The sequence below is a fragment of the Papilio xuthus genome, unplaced genomic scaffold (assembly GCF_000836235.2).
Source record: "Papilio xuthus unplaced genomic scaffold, Pxut_1.1 DF826938.1, whole genome shotgun sequence".
Lineage (NCBI taxonomy): Eukaryota > Metazoa > Arthropoda > Insecta > Lepidoptera > Papilionidae > Papilio > Papilio xuthus.
The window spans coordinates 4867035-4883010 of NW_013531711.1; the positions used below are offsets into that span (position 1 = coordinate 4867035).

The 15976-nt window shown below is 32.2% G+C and overlaps 1 protein-coding gene across 8 annotated transcripts in view; it reads left to right on the forward strand.

The window, feature by feature from the left end:
• spri (Src homology 2 domain-containing protein sprint) overlaps nucleotides 1–15976 on the forward strand; it is a 173362-nt gene that overhangs the window by 72185 nt on the left and 85201 nt on the right. For 4 of the 8 annotated variants that reach the window (XM_013317439.1, XM_013317441.1, XM_013317446.1 and 1 more), the window contains exon 1: nucleotides 12523–12783. The exons of 3 other annotated variants lie outside the window; for them this stretch is intronic. The gene's annotated coding sequence lies outside the window, so the exon portion shown is untranslated. Of the gene's footprint in view, nucleotides 1–12522; nucleotides 12784–15976 lie in introns of those variants that run through there. One more of the 8 variants, XM_013317440.1, reaches the window with a different exon arrangement.

The window sequence follows — 15976 nt, forward strand, 5'->3', positions numbered from 1 at the left end:
AGGTCGGACGCATCTTGCGGTAGCGTGCAAGCTGCATGGAATTTATATTGAACATGGGGAATGTTCGTTGTACACAATGTTAATATGTCCTTTATATAATATATTTGATATCGTTTTTTGCCTAGAGACGGTTGATTTGAGTATCAAAAATGTATTAATACATTTTACATTAGTTAATTTGGCAAGAAGTTTCTCTGTCTTTTAAGAATTTTTTTCTATAATATTTTATAACATAAGCATAGTGTGTGCTTATACCGTAGTAAAAAGTTGCCTAAGTTACTTAGTTTATGATGTAGTCAATTTATAGTTGTTGTAAAGCTATTCCAATTAAGTTTCGCAACTATTCGCACGTGCCATTATAACCTTATTGTCCAATAACAAGATGGCGGCAAGAGGCGCACGCGCACTCGTGTCGCAAGTCCCTCGCCCACACTGCAATCGAATCATTTCTATAGAATGCCATCATTATGAGAGTATAGAATAGAATCATAGAAATTCTTCCATTGTATATTTGCATGATAAATTAAAAAAAACTGAACTGACTGAAATCCAATAACACTTCAGGGGATAATATGAAAAGAGCGTACACCTTCCTTAAAAGCCGGCAACGCATCTGCGGTTCCTCTGAAGTTGCGGATGTCCATGGTCGTCGGATCAAATAATTTTAGGCGATTCGTTGCTCGTTTGCCACCTAATCCTATAAAAGAAAAGAGTGACCCAACACACTTTTAAATTACTAGTTACTTTACTAGACCTAAGACTACCCAAGTCACAATTCTATATTTTATCCTATCGTATCACTTCTAAGCACTTTTATAGAAACATTTCCTGGCAAATTAACGCTCCCAGGACGAAGTAATAACATAGTCCACTTAGTTCGTCATGTCGTCCGAAACGTACACGCACTGAAAATTGAAAGAGGGTCGCCATCTGAGCGTAACTAAAATAAAGCAAATCGTTCACTATTTAACAAGTACTAGTTTTATTTCCCATTAAAATAATTTTTCAATTCTTTATTTAGTAGTAAAACTATTTGAAACTTCATGTAGTAAAAATTTTATTATTATTCAGTATGTATGTATTAGTATAAGTAAACAGCACAATAATCAACCTTTCGAAGTATTTTATTTAATGTTGCTAGAGAATCTAATGCTATTTTAAAATTGCAGGCGTCTATACTCTTTTAATGGAAAGAGAGGATTCCTTAGCAATAAATAACGAATAAGTACTTAAAGATATTATAACATAATTGTACATTTATTATAAACACTAAAAATACGTTAGCAGTTGTAACTGAAGTTAAGTGAACTTAAGTTGATAATGGCTATAAATGTCACGGTAGGCGGTCAAAACTAAACACAAAGGGTTTTCTGCTGCAAATAGTTTAATGGAAAGACTGAAGGGTCATTCAGACGTTCCGCAAGCTTGAGCCCGGACGTTTTGACTACACCTGTCCGGAGAACCCTGAATTTAATTGTCGACTTAATTGGATTGTTATCTAGAATTTCTTAAACCCTAGTACTTTAATCGCACATATGTTATTCATATTATATATTTTGAGACATGATGTGTGTGCACAATGGTTACGCTATTTATTTTTGTTGTCTCTTTACTGGCTTTGGGTGTTAAATGTTTAGTGTCCATACGCCCAAAATCTTTTATCTAAAATATAACGTATGTACATCATTCATACTCATAAGTTTTCTAGTGGATTATCTTATTTTTCATTTCAATCCCACGATAAGAAAATTAAATCGGCTAAAATTTTAAAGAGCATCGGTTTTATAACGGAAAAGTAATTAAAAAATAGAAAAGAACGCAACTTATCAAAAAAAGCGTCAATAGCCTAATGGTTAAGGGTACGGATTTCCGACCACGAGGTCGGGGGTTCGAATCCCGCCATTCGACTATTATCGTAAACCATATCCTAGCACAAGCCTAGAGCTTAGTTGGAATGGTTAAAGAAATATTAGTAAATTTACAAAAAAATCTGCTAATATTTTACTTAATAAAATAAAAAAAAATATTCATTCATGTGATTATGAACTTTAATGTTTTCTAAATGGAATTAAACTAAAGCGTCCCTAACACGATTAACACTCGGCCTCATTAGTCCCTACTTGTCTCTAAGTCTCGTTATGAATGTTTCAGAGTCAATTAGACTCTAGTCCGGTCTAAGTTTTGAGTGTGCGTCATTTATGCAACTCTAGATGCTCTTTTGAATGTCGAGGGAAAACGTCTTGAATTAAGTGTGTTTGATGGCTGCTGTCAGCGTGTTTTTGAGTGGAAGGAGTAGATTAACAAATTAACTTAATAATTAATAATTAAAAAAAGAGATGCCTGAAGAAGAAAGAGCGAGGTATACGGAAATGGCGCCAAAAGAAAATTTGTAGTCTCTGCCTATATGTTAGTTGCGTGTTATTTATCTGTTAAAATATAACACTAAAAATATTTTAAAATATTGCAAAACATTTATACCTTTAGTATTAGAAATTTAAGTCTTAAAAACGTGTTTACATCCATCTTTTTCTATTCTAATAAAGGTTCTTTATATAACAGTCAGTTGCGATTTACTCGAAATAACGCAATTTTGTACATACGCATAAATTGAACAAAGCGTTCTCCATCAAGGCTGTGAAATTGATTGAAAATGAAAATGCTTTTAACTTAAGGAGCTGCGAGTGGGAGGATCAATTTTCTTTACGTATAAGTACTCAGAATACGTTTATATTCAATGGGTAGTATATTTAAATAATCGTCATGAAGATAATACCCATAAACTTATTAAAAGAATTGTTTTATAAGTAGAATGTTATTTAATTGATACGAATTTCATGTTAATTATCATAAATTAAGGAGAGAAATATAAATTCCAAAGTGCAAATAAAGATTAGGGTGAACTTTCTTACCAAACTTTTTTCCCTTTAATCACAATTATTTTTTCTGACGCGTCTCCAAGAGGCTCTCCCCTGGCGAGTCCCGTGACTGGCTCCCGACAGCTTTAATTAAATTCGGCTTTAATAGGTCTGTGACAATTTTTCAACAAACTTGCTTATACTTAATCGATTAACTTACGATTTGTCTAAAAGTTTATTGAAATCGTTTTTCTTTGATACACAGACTATTCTTAGTTTAATTTGTTAATCCTTGACTTAAAACTCTAGTAAATGTTGTGCTTACATTTGATAAACAGTATTACATCTCACATTGAAATATGTTGATGTTTCAAAACAATAAAATTCAGTATAAAATGTTGTCACCGTCTGTAACATGAGCTCAGTGCACTTTATATTCGTCCGCATCTTTGTAGATACAATTCTGTTTGCATTAAATTGAATTTCTCGCATACACGAGGATATTATATTTTCACTTTACCGAGTCCTTTAGAGCGATGCAAAGAGTTTAACGGAATGCAAAAAACTGTTATATTTATAGCACTTCTGACATTTTAGAACAAATTCTATTATTTAATGGTTTATAGTGAGATCTCATTGTTATATGCGCCTAGATGTAGTTAGTTACTGTATTGATCATGTAATTTTGCTATGAGATATTATACAGGCGCTACGTATTTATTATCTTGAATTTTAAAGAATTTTATTGATGTTTTTAAGTACGAATGTAATTAATTCTTTAATGTTTTTTATTGTTTCAGGTAAGCATTTAAACTATATAACTTAAGCAGGCGGCGTAGCAGACGTTGTTTAAAATTGTATCAAATATTTCAGTTTTTTTTTTAATTTATATACAATATTTACAAACTTATAGTGTAATTTGTCTGAGCTATCTTTCAAGTAATTATAGCATATTATGTAAAGCTACATGTTAATTAAATGGAGAGACATGAAAGCGAATGAGACGTCTATTTAGAATTATCGCTACAGAATAACGCGAACACTCAGTGTACAATGTATAACACAAGTTTTGTTCTAAAATGTCAAAATGTGTATACCAATCTAGTCTTTATCTCATTGTGTTTAAGATGATAATAGTGTTTATATCAATAGGTAAAGGTAACGCTAAGGGAAGGGGGAGTTTGTTAATGAATTCAGGTAACAAAAGACCCGCCGTGAAGGTTGTAGGTAGTGGTGTAGCGAATATTCTAAAAGCATCCTCTATTAATTTTCACGAAAATAATATTTAGAGAGACGTTAATGTAACTTAAAATGAAGGTTAGTTCGCAGTAATAATATTAACGTTTAAGTACAAGATTATTATATGTTTATTTCACTGTGAACCTTGAATTTTATTAAATACATTTTTGGGAGTTACAGTAGAAAATAATACGTTCCATGTAATTCTTCATATTAATATTTTTGGCAATTGTATAACACTGTATTCATTATTACTTCTATAGTATATGTAGCGTTTTAGTGAATATTTTCACCTGGCGATTACATACAAAAGCTAATCTTTTTTTTTAATTCAGAGTAATAATTATTTTAGATGGTAATTTTAAGTAAAACGGATCAGAATAGTCATCTCCACCAAATGAAATGGAGTATTAAATTAATTTGACTATTGTACTAACTATTGTATAGTTTTCTCAGTCACGTTGGGAGTTCGTTAACGCAATTTATTCAGTACCCGGCTCGACACAATCGGGCGTCGCATTGCTAATTGTCACTTTCTTTGGGGAACTGTTCCGTCTATCTTGTTAGAGGAATTAAACCAACTATTAGTACTAAAGTTTTGAGTATATAAGGTGGCTACGATACTTGTTTCATGTCATTTAGCGGTAAAATGTAAGATTTATCAATCAGTTTTTTAGTATAGGCCGTGGACATCCGACTAATACTAGACTTTAGAATATAATTAGCGCAGAAACATATTTTCTACTTTAAGACATTATTAGTTAGAATCCTTTGGCGACGTGCTTTCGTTATAAAGTCCAGTGTAAGAATGATTAGTGTGGGGACATAAACGTCGACATTTTAGTAAGGCTAGTGTTGTGCAAGTACACCGGCACAGTGTCGGATTGTCTTCCTAACAGTACTAACTTGTAACATCACTGATTTCCTTATAGTTTCTCAAAGCTAGTTTTTTTTCAGAATTGTTTTCGAAATCGTTACATCATTTTATCCATGTAAGGTTTAAGTATAGAAATTCTAGTGGTTTTCTCTACAAATTGTGTCGCATAATGTTTTGGTAAATATATTTGTGGCTATCGCCTATAGCGTCCCTATAATCCTAGCGGCGGTTAAAATCAATGAAGTCCCGACGGGCACAGACGGGGCGCGCTTGACACTTAAAAATAATTTATACCGACTCCCCTTCATTAGCCTCGTTAACTTACAAAATATTTTCTTGCCAATTGTATCGGAATATCTTTAAAATTGATGTGTTGAAAGTGTTCCTGGTATTAGATTATCTAAGTAATGTTACAAACCTTGTAGTTTGTAACCAGCAACAACTGGTTTTATGTTATTTTTAGGGTTCCGTACCTCATAGGAAAAAACGGAACCCTTAGAGGATCACTTTGTTGTCCGTCCGTCTGTCTGTCAAGACCCTTTTTCTCGAAAACGCGTGAAGGTATCAAGCTGAAATTTATTTAGATTTGCTTAAGCTATGGTGATTTTTTTTTAATTAATGCCTTTATATAATACTAAATGCAATGATGTTTTAACGTGTCTTTATGTTCTGTGTATATGAAACAAGAAATATTTTATACCTTTTTCAAATAGGATGATAAAATTGAAAATCTCAGTCAAAGCATGTAACATGGCTTTTTCATTGTTATGCTATAGTTTGAAACTGTTTTCGATTGCCAGCTGTTGTATGCACGTTTTTATAATATGCAAAAGTTGGAAGCCACAGTTTTCTGTCACGTAAATGACTATTGTCTGCAAACATGTTACACGGAAATAGAATCGTATATATATTTTCCCAGTTGACAAAAATATATATTTTGTGATTTGCTACACTTCTGAATTAATAGTTAGTTTCACAAACCACAGACAGTTTTCAAGAATGTAATTAGTCCTGATTTTAATCGACTCCAAAAAGGTGGAGCTTTTTATATAAGAAGAGCGAAAACGAACACCGAGGTGATCAACGACACCCATGGTCATCTGCAACACCAAAGGAGCTGCAGATGCGTTGCCGGCCTTTAAGGAAAGCTCGCTTCTTGAAGGTCCCTAAGTCGTATTGGTTTCGAAATACCGCCGAGGACAGAACGTTCCACAACGCGGCTGTGCGAGGCAAGAAATTGCGCGAGAATCGCACCGAGCTTTTTAATTAATCTGTATGTTTTTTGTTTTTTCTTCATAAAACATTAAAACATTTCAAAATTCCTAAACCTTGTTTCGGTTTTAAATGCATTTCGTATTACTTAATACAATAAAATAAATCTAAAAAGTGTCATGTTTTCCAACACACATTGTCGTAAATAACTAACTTAATACTTTATTGCTTGTATTATTAAATATTATGACCTGGCACTTAATAAATAGCCTGGAAGTAATTGCAAGGCTTGCGAGTGCTTTATTAATAGAAATTTAAGTCTGCAGTTTCATTACTTGTAGCAGATTATTATTAAATAGTTGTATCTCTATATTGAAAATATATCAGTTGACAGGTTAATAATTTTATTCAACACTTAACGCATTCTGTGCAAAAATATTTCATTAAAATAATAGAATAATAGAGAACTTTATCTATATTTTTTTTTTATAAAAACATAGTCTTTTATCTGTAAAATAAATTGTAAAACAACTCGTAGCAAAATCAGGGGCGTTAACTTATTTTAACCACACTCTTGTATTTAATCTAGAACTAAAAAACTAAATAAAAGAGAAAGAGATTTAAAAAATTATAATATACTATTTTTTTTGGTGGTGAGCTAATGTCTCTAAAACACTAAATATTTTTTTTAAATTCAGCTATCGATTGAATAATAGATTCCTTTTTTTAATTAACCACCCTCGTTCTGATAGTCACAAATATCAAATAAGAAAATATAAAACCCAGTACACACGTATATACTGAACTGTGTAAACACAGCCTAAGTGAAAGTCACTTATGTTATTCAAACCAGTGGGACTAATTTATTCATGTTGCTGAATCAATCTAAGCACATTTACATCTTTAATGGGATAATTTACATGGAGCCCTTAATTTCTCGCGGTCTCTCCTCCGCAAGTCATTTGCGAGGCTCGCATTTTGACTGCATCGTGCGGGGCTTAGCGTGGGATTGTAATACATTATTGTTTTTATGTCTATTACAACGCATTAGACTACTGCGAATATTAAATCTTTGTTACATAATATATTAAACTAAACATTTCTTTTGTTTTTTTTTTAATCTTAGCGAAAACTGGTTTTTAATCCGTCTTGGAGCCTAGAGGGACACAGCAATCAAACGAAGGTCACAAAAATTGATTTCAAACATGTTTATAGAATTTGATTGATGAACTAATTAATATATTATTAATGTATCTGATTTTTAATTAATTTTGTGGTGCAGTACCCTTGCTAATAAAGCGCGTCCCCCTTTGCAATATCCGGTGTGCGTTTAATTAATTCAAGGACCAACTAAATCCGGCACCAAACTGTGTATTCAATGACGTCACGAACGCGCGTGTGCACCCGAAGGCATCATTACCCAATATCAATTAGACCAGTTATAAACTACACAACAGGCACTTGAAAACCAGAACTAACTACGATTTTATACCTAATAAATAAGAAAATTATTAGGCAAGGGTGATGTATTAAGTATTACTAATTTAGGTACTAAATTTTAAATGTAAAAAAATGTTTGTAACTTTACTTTTAAAAACTTCATTACATGACTACAGTGCGACGTTGTATACACGTTCTTGCGACGTTGTATACACGTTCTTGCGTCGTTTTATTCGTTATATTTTCACGTAGCATTGTAGTTTTTCAGGTCAATAAGATTCGTAAAAAACATACCGATGCTTGACACTCGGCAACAGAACTGCGGATACCATTGTCTATGCAATGTTGCGATCCAATTACAGCAATAGTTCGCCATTGAAGATAACAAGCAACCGCAGCATCCGATAACTCTATAATGACTCACCCACAAACCGCCCTCGAAACAGTTAAGATACAATGATCTTTGTGAAAATTATGAAAAACGTTGGTTTAAATATAGAATATAAATTACATTATTTCTCCTTTACATGTTCATTATACGTGTGTATTATTTGTGGTCTTGAGGTTTGTTTTTTTATTTTTTCTTCAGTGTTAAGAAAAAACACATGTAGTCACTAAAATCATATTTTCGTGTTAAATGTATCGTGTTGCTATCTTTCTATTCATTGTTTTTTATTACACAAATTTTAAATTTGGTTATGGAACTTAAGTGTACTTAATTTTTAAAAGAAAAAAAAAACGTTATCCCATTTCGTTACTGTAGTTGGCAAACCGGAAAGTATAGTTGTTGCAAAGTGGGCCAATTCATAGCGATTTATGAGATCGCTGGCTGCTTCCCTTTATGGTTTTACAACGTATTTATCGCTTTATGACATTACCCGGGGGCAGTTTACGATAATTTCTCGACGGCTCAAATTGTATGGTGTCATATTTTTTGTTAGTATAATGGGGAAGTGACAATGTACTGACAGAAATGACACAGTTTTCCTTGTGTCCTGTAAGTGTATTTTGTAATCTATGATTCATATACATTCTCTGCATACTATGTATGCTACACATATGTATGGATGGATGACTGTAATATTAGTTTTTTTTTCACACGCACACGTGGTCGCTAAAGTCAGTATTGTACGCTTAAAATTTCTCATGATTTTATAAGAATTAAAATTCACACTAATCATGGTGATAAGTCATAGAGCATTAATGTTTAGAATTAAAATTAAATTATTTAATAATAAAGGAAGTGTCGTTATCCAAACAAAGAGCAATCAAACCTTTGTAACTTTAAACAGTTTAAAGACGTCCGCGAAAAACTTACTTGCCACAGATCTACTCACTAAAAACTAAACGCAAATTCTGTTCGTCAACAAGCCCAATACGAGTCTACACCGGCTGTTTCTTTTGTAGATATCTAGATCAAAAACAATTGCATACGTTACCCGGCGTTACTTTGTTTCAGATTAATTATCATCATCGACTTATTTACAATTCTTCATCTGTCTACCTTAGCGGTTGTTTAAAAAACCATAATGTAAACAAAATTCAATCTTAATCGGAGAACGTGTTTATATTTTCTTATACTAATAAAGATTATTCGCTTCAGCTAATATTATACCGAAATCATTACGATATTGGCAAAGTTAAGCTTGACTCAAGCACCTATTTTATCATCTACCAAAATTAACAACGATCTACAGAATAAAAAGATTTCAACGAAAAATACCTCATACAACGATGGTTTGTAAAAATAGATTGGTTATAAGGTATTGAAAGACGGCAATGTATTGTATGCAAGATAAATTATGTGCAAACAGGATGAGATATTGGTGAGTAGTTTGAGTTGTAATAATGTTTCCGCTCTTTACCCCGCTGTTTATCGAGTCAATGCAAACAAGCGATTTTACTATCTGGGGAGAATGTTTGTATTATTTACGATATCACGATACAATTTTGAATACAATCTTAATAATGTAACACCATTTATAATGACACAGTTTTATATCTTAGCATTATAGTGCGGCATAAGAGCAAACGTTGTATAAGACTTAGTTGAACTTTAAGAGATTTGGATAGAAAATTACTCTAAGCCACTGTTTAAGTACCCATTAAAGAAAGAAAAGAAGAGAAGGGATAAGGAAAGGAAAAAAAAAGAAGAGAACTTAAAGGTAAAGAAAATAAAACATTAATTGCCACAAAAAAGCTCTCAGCGGTAGTTATTAACTGTAAAACAGAAATAATTTTTCATTAAATTAATTGAAATATTTTCTTTTATAATTAGTTTCTTTTAAAAATGCTAGATAACATTTGTGAATAAAAAATAAAATCATAACATAAAACCAGAACGTTAATTTAGTAGATGGAAAATTCTCGAGAATGCTTAAAAATGTAGGCCGCATTTTTAATGACGATTGCGACCTCTTTAAACAACTCTGCGCTTTAAAAAATCATTTTAATTAAACGCTAACAAGAAACAGAAAATGCTGCAGTATTGAAATGCGACATGAATTTCATCTGAAATACAACTTGTCGAACATCTAGTTATTTTTCCCGTTACACTACAAAATAACGATATAATCATGTTGACGGAAAATATATGTTTAAAATACACCCAAATTGACTAAATTATAGTGTTAAAAATACGAAATAATAGAATTATAATTTCAATGTAGTCATAATGTTTGTGTACTTACTAAATTGTTAATATTGCAGCAATTCTATGTAGACTGTAGCTTTTATTATAAGGCATAGTTTTTTTGATAAATATTATTGCAAATTGGAACGCAGCATTATAGGAATTATGTCAATGTTATACGTACCACGCTAAAGTTAAAGTCTGAGTCTGCTATGCTGCAGACATACGCACACTAAATGCTAAATGACGTTACGAATATTTACTAGTCACACCATATTTTTGTTATTTATATTTCTTTATATATATAATTCTTCTGTGAGTGTGTATGTCACTGAACTTCTCTCAAACGACTGGACCGATTTTGATGAAATTTTTTGTGTGTGTTCAAGGGGATCTGGGAATGGTTTAGATTCACAATTTTCATCAAATATTAACTTCATATTAATTTATTCAAATTAAAGACGTGTAGACAGGACAACGTCTGTCGGGTCCGATAATTTAATTTTATATTAATACATACATCGTTTTTGTATTTATAAAGTTTATTCTTTAGAATAGTTGAAATAAATTATCGCTTCTCGCTATATCTTGTTGTGGTCGTGAACCTAAAACCCCCAGGCGCAGGACACGGGTGGTTTGATATGTTTACTAAGCGCGACAATGTTTGTTTATTTCTTCACTTTAACAAACTCTTTAAGATGAGTTTATCTTGTATCAGAAACTGTTATTTCTCCTTCTCATTTTTCGAAAACATGTACCTTCTTTTTAATCTAGCATAATAAGATACTTGGAATAAAACATGTTAATTATTATTCTGTGCTATTCAAGTCCGTCCACAATCATTCGTTTTCGTAATTTGCTTCTCAGATAAAACAAATTTTTTGAGTCTGTGCGAAGCTAATTTGATAATTGTTTAATGGCAACTAAATATTGCTTTAATATAAATTAAAAATTATAACTCATTACAATATATGAAATGACTGTTATTTATTTAATGTGCTAGTTACAAATGTAAAATATTGTAAGCAATCTAAGCTTTAGAGCCACGGCTCGGCGCTCTGACCTAGCAAAAACCACACAATGCTACAAGGCCACGTCGACCAGTTGATATCAGATAAACATCGGTTTAACTCAGATTATTTGCAACTTCCGTTTATTGAATTAAAATTTTTACTACATCTCTTAGCAATGGCTTCGTAGTTGCTGCTGTTCCTGCCGAATTTTTTTTTATCATCATTATGTGTTTTTATTTTATAAACTTAGTCTGTTTTCTCACAAAATTTAATACAAACAAACTTAATTTGGTATCGTCATGTTGGTACAAATTTACTATTACATTAGAAGTTCTAATTTTATGTTAGATTAGGTTATGTTACTTCGTATTTATTCAATTTTTAGGGTTCCGTACCTCATAGGAAAAAACGGAACCCTTATAGGATCACTTTGTTGTCCGTCCGTCTGTCTGGTAAGACCCATTTTACTAAATAAAAGTACTATTATACTATATTGTCCTACATTTTGTTTTTAAATAATTTATCTGCAGATCGTCCTTTGTCTTAATACTTTTCATTCATTTTGAAAATTTTGTCTAGTGTAGGTTGGATATTTTTACTCATCGTATCCACATTGTATACGTTGGGTTTCACTGTATGAAGGTCAGCTGTACTCCATGAGACACTCTCGTCACATCCATTGTGCATTGTGGAGGCGCGATGACAATGTCGCTTTCATTGCCAGCCCGATGTAGTCGTGAAAGTTAGGATGTTCTATAATTATATCGAAAATACATGTCTATTGTATTAGCATACTTTTGCTATAGATCTTAATCAACAAAATGTAACATCCTCTAGAAGAATATATTTTTTTAAAATTGCATCCAATAAATTGGCTTTGAGTTTATCAAGACTTCTGCAGGTGTGGGTATAAAGAGAAAAATTTGCGGCTCATTGTAAAATCAAAATCAGATACTGTTTACGTCCCCATGGCGGCGTTAAATCTCCTTATCTTCGAAAGCCAGGTGCAAAACCTGAATAAACCTCGGCCGTAGGGTATATCGCAATATAATCACGATGGACCTTGTCTGTTTCGCTCTGAATGTACGCTAAATGCTTATTTTATGGTCTGCTAGTTGTTATTTATGTAGGAAAGTGTTGTAAAAATGGTATAAATGTGAATACTATGAAGGGATCTAGTTCCGGACATGCGTATTGGAGAGAGACGGAGATAGCCGGCTAGTCGGAACAAACGTCAGTTGGTCGAGACACGGTCGTCGCGGCGCGCGTCCCGTTCGCCTGTGCGCGTACACTCGGCGTCCTACGTACACTTATCAAATTTCAATAAGAAAATTTGATATTGTCGTCGAATATTGTGAAGTGTTGTTGACAAGTTCGCGAGTTGACCGGTAAATCGTTCAAGTTCCTTTGCGTTTTGTTTTTTTTTTAGTTTTAGTTTCGTTAATTGCTCGTTTTTATTTCTGTTCGGCCTGTTGTGTATTGTTTCGCTGTGTGATAACTCTGTTTCTTTAAGCAGTACGTATTATTTTTTTTAATTGCTTTAAATCGACTATTTTGTATTAAATGTTGTTTTATTTTTTATTTTTCCATATAGATTAAAAATGATATCATCAACACAGTTGCTTTATCAGTAACGATAAGTCTTATCTGGTAGTTAAGCGTTTTTGTATACGCTAAAAGGTTTGCGTATTTTGAAACTTGCAGTAGACCTAGAGTTTACGAACGTTCTTTTTTCAATTAATCATTTTATTCCAGTATGAACAGTGTTATGAACCATATAAACCCATTCACAAGACGCACAGTATCTTTCATACAATTTTTAGTACCTACCTACCTCTTCACTTTGCACGTATAATTATTCTTTTTCATGATGTTTAACATCAACTGACCTGTCAGCTCTGATCGACACGAAGATCTTTATTGTAGAATAATATTGTATGAAATACGAGAGACAAAGACGGGATTTGAATAAAAGGGGACCCTTGAAATTGATCGTCTCTACTCCCCAGCCTCTGGTTAACCGAGCCCTTGTGTAGCTTAATTTAATACTCCACAAATTTGGATTTGTGTAATTTTTGTGCCTTCTTTACATATGCACTAAGCTATTTGACATTCGTCTATAAAATTGTTACATTATAATTTAGAAGTCGTATTATTTAGAAATTACTTGATGAACCGGAGCAGATTTTGATTTGAAATAAATAATGTTTCCAGGAATCAAATTTTTTTATTTAAGAAATCAATTATTGAAGCTTGGATCATTTTAATTAACTCAGATCTTTATCGAATTTATAAATGTACAGATCGTTGTTAAATGTGGGTATTGATTTAATATATTGTTAAGAGATTAAATCTTTGATTTTCTTGTTGATGTATTGTTGCGTGTCCTCGAAAAATGTTGGTTATTTTAAAAATAACGCCTTTAAAATTCAGTAGAGCGAGTCGAGACGTGTCCGATGTCGAGACATAACTCTGGCCAGTCGCAACTTAAGCTTCGTAACATCTTATAAACGCTCTCAACTTCCTTTAATTCTCAAAGAAACTTGTTCAACGACATTTAAAAACCGTTGACGCGTTTAAAGTATAATTATAAAAATTATTGACATTGGTCTTATAAAAGATAAAGTTATATTTGAATCGATGTTTGTTAGTTAAGTTATCGTATATTTTATTGACGTTTGCATTTTATATAACGCTTGTCTTATAATATTATCCGTAAAAAAATCATAAATTGTAAGCAGTCTACACCTATAAAACTGATTTCCAGATTATCAATCTATATATTTCTATTGCTTTATAAATTTCTAACAATAAGTAAGCGCACGCGCACCCCATTTTTTATGGTTCGAAATACAATGTATAGATCGCATAATCGATATTTTGACCCTAATATGGTACAAGCCCCTGTTATATTTTTGATGCATTTTGCGAGCGGGGTCGTCGGTCGTTGACATTGTTCCCCCGACATGTTTAGAACCCGCGTTGATTGTCGCTGCATGTCAGATTAGCAATATTTTTAAGCTTATTTTCGATTATTGCTAGATTTCACATTAATATTGACTTAATCTCTCGAATGTCCAGTTATATGCGTTTCGGACATAAAAATAATAGTATAAAACTAAATAAAAGGTAATAAATCAGATTAAAATTTAAATAAAAATGCAATAAAAAAGGGACTATGATGACCAGGACATCATGACCTTTAACTGATTAATGATTTAAATTTTTCTAATACCTTATTAACTAACATGAATAAAAGGAAACAAACAAGTAAATAAGAAACAACAGACGTATTTTATAAGATGTAATTTTACATTGATTACCGACAACCTTCTGAATTACTGAAGCAAAGCCCAAATGTATGCGTCACATAATCCCATATCTCTTAATCAAATATTATCATTGTAAGCAGACTGTAGCTTATCGCTTTAACCCTAATTGCGTTTTGATTAAACATTATTAGGACAGTCCATTGAGATAAAAATAATTGGTCATAGATTTGTATATCAACAAATATGTGGTAAATAACTAAATTCATATCATAGTAAGATTTAAAAAAAATTAAAATTATTCGTGATAATTAGAAAACTGTGAATTTTACATTTTTTTGTAATTTTTTGACCGTTACAGTTTTCTTTACTTAGGTAAAATCGCACAATGTGTAAATTTGTCATTTCTACCTATTTATTTGGTTAAAGACGTAAGTTATAATATCTTACTAATGTTATAATTGCGAATGTCGGGTTGTATGTATGGATGGATGTTTGTTGGAAAACATCTCCAGATGGGCTGCATGGATCTTGCTGAAATTTGGTAAATTTGAACAGTCTGAAAGAACACATAGGCTACAATTTTTTTTTAATTCCGCGCAGACTCACGGGCAATAGCTAGTAGTCTTGTATTATCGCAAGAGTAAGCTATAAATCTACATGTTCTTATTCATAGTTCTATATTAAATAAGTAACTACAAAGTTACAATGTAACTATTACTAGATAAGGTTTCATATTAAGTAGAGTTATTATTAGAATTGCTACTATTGGTTACTTAATGCGTTTCGTTTGTTCCTATTTCGGTTAATGTCTTTGTTTTGTTGAGATACATTGAATAGATCTTAGTTATTAGTTTTGTCGTCATTCATCTCAACTGCCTTGTTTATGTTTCAATGTTGGTACATTGCAAGAAAACATCGAGCGATTTTGTAAATTATTATTTTTATAGACATTTTTAGACATACTCTAGATATATTTAGACACCGCCTTTCTCAATATTTGTAAAATCTACGTATTATGTCGGATGTGAAATTGTCTTTTTTTTATACATAATAACTGTTGTAACGTGAAGTAACAAGGTCAATTATAGACACAAACTGTGGGAATGTAATGAAGGGCATATTACTAAAGCACGTACAATATTAAGATGGTCCAAAACAATGCGGGTGGAGTACCGTTAGTTATGTCGACGTTACTCGCCTAGCCGCGAGGGCAACAATCTTCGATGAGTTTGCCACGGATTGCGCAAACGGCACCGTTTTCGCGCGTGCTGGCTAATTTGTTACATGATTCGTGTCTGCAACTATTATATCAAATTATATCGGATCAGGGGCATTGAATACTAGGCCGCCAGAATTTTTAAATACTGGTACCTCACTTTAGTTGTAATTCGATTCGAAAGTATTTGAATGGGTCCGATTGTCAGTTCTAATAGTAA